This window comes from Passer montanus, unplaced genomic scaffold (assembly GCF_014805655.1).
Source record: "Passer montanus isolate IOZ18808 unplaced genomic scaffold, ASM1480565v1 scaffold64, whole genome shotgun sequence".
In the NCBI taxonomy this organism is placed as follows: domain Eukaryota; kingdom Metazoa; phylum Chordata; class Aves; order Passeriformes; family Passeridae; genus Passer; species Passer montanus.
In genome coordinates, this window is record NW_024371482.1 from 1934475 (window position 1) to 1940892 (window position 6418).

The window sequence follows — 6418 nt, forward strand, 5'->3', positions numbered from 1 at the left end:
AGATTAATTGGGAATTAACAACTACAAGATATTTATTGTGCTTCTGTGGCCCCAAACAGTAATGTGGAAATCCCTGGTTTACTCTTTGTTCACCTGTTGCTGCCTGAATTGCCAGGATGGGCAGGTACCAGCAGGAGGGTGCTGGTACTGGCACTGGGATCCTGGTGGAGGAGAGATTAAATGAACATCCTCTGTGTGGCCTCACCTGCTGAGAGTGTGGAGGCATTTTCTGCTACTGAGCAGCTTGTGCATCGAGTGACAGCAAGCCCAAAGAATATTATTTGTACATGGAAAACTCCTTTCTTTGCTCTGTCCTCTGACTTCAGCTTTTCAATATTGAAGAATAATACATCTTCCCTTCTTATTAACAATTCAGTTTGAAGGCTGATTCAGATTAACTTGGGTTCTCATTGTATTAAGCACTTTAGGAAAAAAAAAGCCATAGAAGCTCAGGATGTTTATGAAAAGCAATTTCCTCAATGCCAGGCAGTTTAATAACTCCACAGCCATGGCATTCAGGCTCTCATTTATTTTAAACTGTGTTTCCAAACTGTGACGGGTCAATAATAAATAAGGCAGGGTGACAGATTTTGTGTGGAAGGGAGCTAAAAGGAAAAAGACACGTTCAGACAGGAGTGCAGAGAATAGTGTGGCTCTTGGGTCTGACAAATTAAAGGCTCATTTGGAAAACAAATATTTCTTATAATCAATATTTCCCCATCGAACTATTGAGAGCAAGTGAAATTTTGGAGCTATATACAACAAAAGAGAGAAAATTCTGACCCTCTCTCATCCAGAGTGTTTCCTTGTAACAGTGAAATTATTCTTCTTCATACTGGTCTGGATCTTGCCTTTAATCAAGTCCCTGGTGGAAGGAGACACGTAGCCCCAGGCAGGCTTTTGCACCTGAGACCTCCAATCTATTCAAGCAATAAATACAAACATCACAGAGTGTTTCAAATGACTTGTTAAAATATTGGAAATCAGTACCATGTAGGAAAGAAAGGGAGTTAATAGTATTTGTTGAAAACACCTTTTACAAACCACGTGGGACACCGAGCAGGTCAAGTGGAATGTGTAGCAACATTCACCCATCTCCTGCTTCCCTCTGTGGATATTCAGGCAGAGGTTTTGGTGGGTTCAGGTTTTATTATCTCCCCTTGAAGCCTGGAACATGCAGAAGAACTGAGCTGAATTCCTCTGTGCTGTGTCCTGCTCTGCTTATGTGAACTTTGGGCTCTCCAGCTCAGGAAGGGCTTTTCCTCTGCATATCCCATGTGCAGGGCAGCCGGTTCAAAATGTAATTAAGCTTCAAAAAGCTGGAATACTCAGATTGTTGTTAGTGTACAGGGACTGGAAAATTGATTTCTGTTGGTCACATACCCTTTCAGATTCCTCCTGGTACAAAGATACCCCCTTCTCTGTGTGAGGCATGAAGTGCTGTGGATTTTTCCTGGATTATCCAAATATTGAACTTGATTAAACTCAACAGATGTATCTGTTGGATAACTTCTGTGAGTAATTAGGCAGGGAGGTTATCTCTGCCATTCCTACCCAGCTGGAAGTTGGGCTGTGGCTGGTCAGGGAGCTGAGCTGCTTCTGCTTTTATTTTGGTTAAATGGAATATTTATAAATCAGGTGCTCAGTCTGAGTGTTTATTTAAAAGTCCTAACATTTTCCTTAATGTTCCTGAGTGCTCACTCATTAGAAGCTCACACTGTGAGCCCTTAGGAATTCATGAGATGTTTTCTGTATCAGGGTACTTTAAATAAATCTCACAAGTGCAGGCTGCAGGGCCTGGGTAGATGAACTGCTCTGAACAGGCTTCCCACACTAACCTTCCCCTTCTCCAGCCTGGCAGAAGGAGCTGCACCAAAATCTTTTGCCTGTTGGTGGACTTCCCTGTGGAATTTCATATTTGAAACTGAGGCTTTGGTGGTGGTCAGGATGACACTGGAGCTGCAGGTGATGCTGTCCCCAGAGGTGAATAATGGTGTGAGCTGGGGTGGGTTGGGTCTGGCTGGGTGTCAGATGTTCCCTCAAGCTGCTCCATCACTCTCCTCCTGCTGGGCACGGGAGAGAAGATTCAGCAAAAGGCTTGTGGTTGAGATCAGGGCAGGGAGAGATCTCTCACCTTTACCACTGCAGGCAAAACAGACTTGACTCAGGGAAATTAGTCCAGTTTATTACCAACAAAATCAGAGCGGAGTAATGGAAAACACAAACAAATCCTAAAAATACCTTCCCTCCACTCCCTCTTTTTCCTGGGCTCAGCTTCACTCCTGGATTCTTTCCCTCCTCTCCACAGTGGGGCAGGGAATGGGGCTGTGGTCAGTTCATCACACACTGACCCTGCTGCTCCCTCCTGCTCTGGGGGGACTCCTCACAGTCCTCCCCTGCCCCATCAGGGGTCCCTCCCATGCAGACAGCTCTCCCTGAGCTTCTGCAGGACTGGCCTTTCCCACAGGCTGCAGCTCTCCATGAACTGCTCCAGGGTGGGTCTCCCAGGGGCTGCAGCCCTTCAGGGACCCCCTCAGCATCACGAGGGCTGCCCCAGCACGGGCTCCCCTCTCCATGGGGGCACAGGTCCTGCCAGGAGCCTGCTCCAGCAGCAGCTCTCTCTCAGTGCTGCAGCACTTCAGTGAGGCTGTGTGTGAGACCGACACCTGGATCCTCAGAGAAACAAACCCCAGCTCCTGAATGTCTCAGGAAGGTCAGGCATAAAAATATCTCCACCCCTGCCTGCTTCCTCCCTCCTGCCCTGAAGCCCACGATCTCTCTGACCCAATGAGTCAGGACTGTGGGCAGGGATCTCTTCCATGAGAGTGCTGCAGCTGGCAGGGTAATGAGACAGAAACGTGATGGACCCTGATCTGCCATCCCCTCCTCTGCCCCTGCTCAGTGCCCACACACTGCCCTGGCCCTGTGGGCACCTGCAGCAGGAGGCAGTGATGCACAGGGACACACTTCCCTCCTCTGCTGCTCCAAGGACTTGATTTTGTAAAGCTTCAGTAGGAAAAGTGCTTACACTGGCAAGGATTAAGTGGGAAGGATGTGTTATGCCTCATCCTCCTGCAGTCCTGTCCTCAAGCATGTCTCTGCTCTCAAAGCCATTTCTGAGTCATCTCTTGATGGTTTGGCTGCAGGGGCTGACCAGGGGCTGCCAGGGTGTCCCAGTGTGGGGAGGAGGGATGCCTGCATTGCTGCATCAGTGACCAGAGCCTGCATTGCTGCCTGCTGCTTGGCTGCTTCTGTGTTCCCTTGATTTAAAGCCATCCTGCAGCATCTGGGGATTCATTTTGCTCAGATGTGCTATTACATTTTGTAAGATTTGTAGAGAGCGAGAATTATCATCTAAATTCGTAGTAATATTTCCAGGCAAAGATTGTGGGTGCTGCTTTTTTTCTTGTCTGTTCATGTTTTGGCTCACAGAGGATTTGCTTTCTATCTGGGTTTAGAGGGACATGATTTCTTTGTTTGATTTTCCTTCCCAAATATCCTGTCAGCTGTATATTGAAGAAAAACTTCTGTCTGAAAAATAGAGTCATACCTTATTTTAGGCTTTCCTGCCCTAATCTCTGGTCAGGTAGCTGGAATTGTATGTAAAAATGATGGAGACAGGAGATAATCCACCAGTCTCGACAGTCTTCAGCCCTGGTGGTGATGTCCCAGCTGTTTCCAATCTTCACCTTGCTGGAGAACCCATTTCCATGATGATAATCGTTTGTCAGCTTTTAATCTCCCAGTGCAGATGTGACAAAATAGTTTCATAATCCGCTTGCGTGCATCAGGCTGCTCACTTCTATTTTGGGAGAGCAGGGCTGACTAATGTACAGCTCTGGCTGATGGTGTGTGACACTGCTGTGCCAAAGGCTGTCACGGTGCAGCAAACGCCTCCAGAAAGGGGGCAAGTGCAGGGAGATTTTAGTATCAGTTGGAAATTCAAAGCAAAACCATCACACAAACCCGGAATTGTGACTCACAGAAGTCGCTGTGGCTGTGCAGTCACCGGGGCAGGGCAGGGCAGTGACATCCCCTGCTGTCCCTCTGCAGCCTGGCCCACTGCAGGGCTGGAGGGAAACGTGGGCCAGGAGCAGGGGTTGGGACTCTGCTGCTCCACAGGGGAGCAGAGCAGGCTGTGGCTGTCCCCTGCCACCAGGGATGCCAGCAACCCCCAGCATCCACAGGGACAATTCTGTGAGTCACTTGTGGGATGAGAAAGTGGAGGGATAATGGGGAGCAATTTGAGCATCGTGTCATCTGAAGTGTGCTTTGCTTGTGGGAAGGGGACAAAGCACTAAAGTCTGATGTAGCTGCATTGAGTGTGGGGGAATGTTGGATTATATGGCTGAATATTCCATCATCACTTGCACACGTGGCCGTTTGACTGTGTGTGCTTATCTGATTTGCTCTCATTAAAGCTGAAAGAAAGACTTGTCCCAAGTAAGAGTCTAGACATTCAATTGTTCCTAAATAACCCAGTGTGTTTAATTTAAAAAATAATTAAAACTTCAATAAGTCTCAATGTGTGGACAGTTTAATATGAAGATGAAATGTGGCTGAAACATAATCAATATCTTGATCAATCAAGGAATTTAGTTTTGGAAAGTAGCAGTGAGCTGTACAGGGGGATAATGGCAAAGCCCTCATTGTCTTGAGAACATATATGGTTAAATCAGAAAGTTGGTAGGAAGAAAATTCATTTTCCAATTGTGCCTCATGAACCCACTAACAAGCTTGTGAAATGTGTGCATGGAAGGTCCTGACAACATTGTTTTCCTAACACTAATAATACTTAAATATAAGTAAAGATGAGAACTAGTCCAAAGCAGAGTCCAGGCATAAATCCCACCATTTATCATCTGTGTTCTTCTGGAAACAAGAAGTGACTGGCACACATGCTTAATTCAAACTAAATAGCCTATAAAACAAGTTCCCTAAGGCTAATAATAATAATAATATCAGGAGAAATGAATATAAGGATGATGGAATACAGGATATGCTGAGGAGTGAATATGGGATATAGATACATATCATGGACAGGCTGCTGTTTATGGTATGCTGGGAACTCCAATCCATCATCTGACCAGAGAATATAATGCAGTTAGAATCAAAAAAGATGCCTCTGTCTGAAGCAATGCATGGATGTTATAAACCAGCAAATGCAAATAATTTATCAAAAGCAGCGAGCAGGCCAAAGTAGAATATCATCAAGCAATAATTCAAATCACAGCTGTGATTATGAGAAATAACCTTAAATCTGCTATTTAATTAATATTAAGCTCCTGACACCCTCTAGGATGGGGCACACAAGCCTTCTCAGGCTAATATGATAATAGTCAGAGAAAATATTATGTCCCTTAGAAATTTCAGGAAGGGCATTAACCATGGGAGGCTCTCAGAGCTGTGTGTATAAACCATATTCTCTGCACCCAAACACTGCCAGCTTTCCTGGGATCAAACATTCCTTGTGAGAGACCCCAGCTCAGGCTGGGGCAGGCTCTCCCTCTCCTTTGGGGTCCCTCCTTGGTGTTGCCCCATGGCTGCTGTGTGTCCTGATCCTTTTTGCCTGCCAGGGAAAAAGAGAGCTCCCCTGTGAGACCTTGCTGAGCAAGGCTGGCTGCAGCAGCTCCTGCAGGCTGAGGCTTGGTTGCCTCAGTGTGGGATGAGGGTGAGAAGAGATCCCAGAATGGTTTGGGTTGGAAGGGCCCCTAAAAGCTCATCTCCACCCAACCCCTGCCATGGGCAGGGACACCTTCCCCTGGAGCAGGCTGCTGCAAGCCCTGCTGATGGTCTGACACCCTCAGAGCCCAAGGAATGTGCAGAGAGGTGGCTTGCACTTGCTCCCAGAGCCTGGGTGTCAGACACAAGCTGATCCACATGAAGCTTCTCCAGCCAGGTGCAGATAGAAATATCTTGTAGTAGGATTGTGGGTTTGCTTCATTAATGGAGTGACTGACTCCTGTGCCTGGGAATTGAGCAGCTTCCTTCACCTTCCCCAGCTTTGTGAGAGAGTGTGTGTGTGTGGTAAATGACCTTTGGAATGAAAATATTAACAGAAAAGGAAAACATGGTTGTAATTTATGAAATGTTAGCCCAGCTGCCTCTGGGGGGGAGCAGACCTTTCAGCCCTGCACGCTGATACATTGCTGGGTGCCTGCATTGACACAGGTGCATTTAAAGAGTCAATTAGGGGGAAGCTGTGTATTTACACAGCCTGGATTCATTTCACATTTTGGCAACTTTCTTTTTAAACAGTTGAGACTACTGATGCTCCTCAAAGAGGTTGCTTGTTGAGAAGGGGCTGGAGGAGGTTCCAGAGCAAGGAGATAAAGCCCAGACCTCTGGCAACAAAACATTTGGGTGGTCACCGCACCCTGAGAAACCATCAGATTGAACAGCCCCTGCCTGTGCTGGA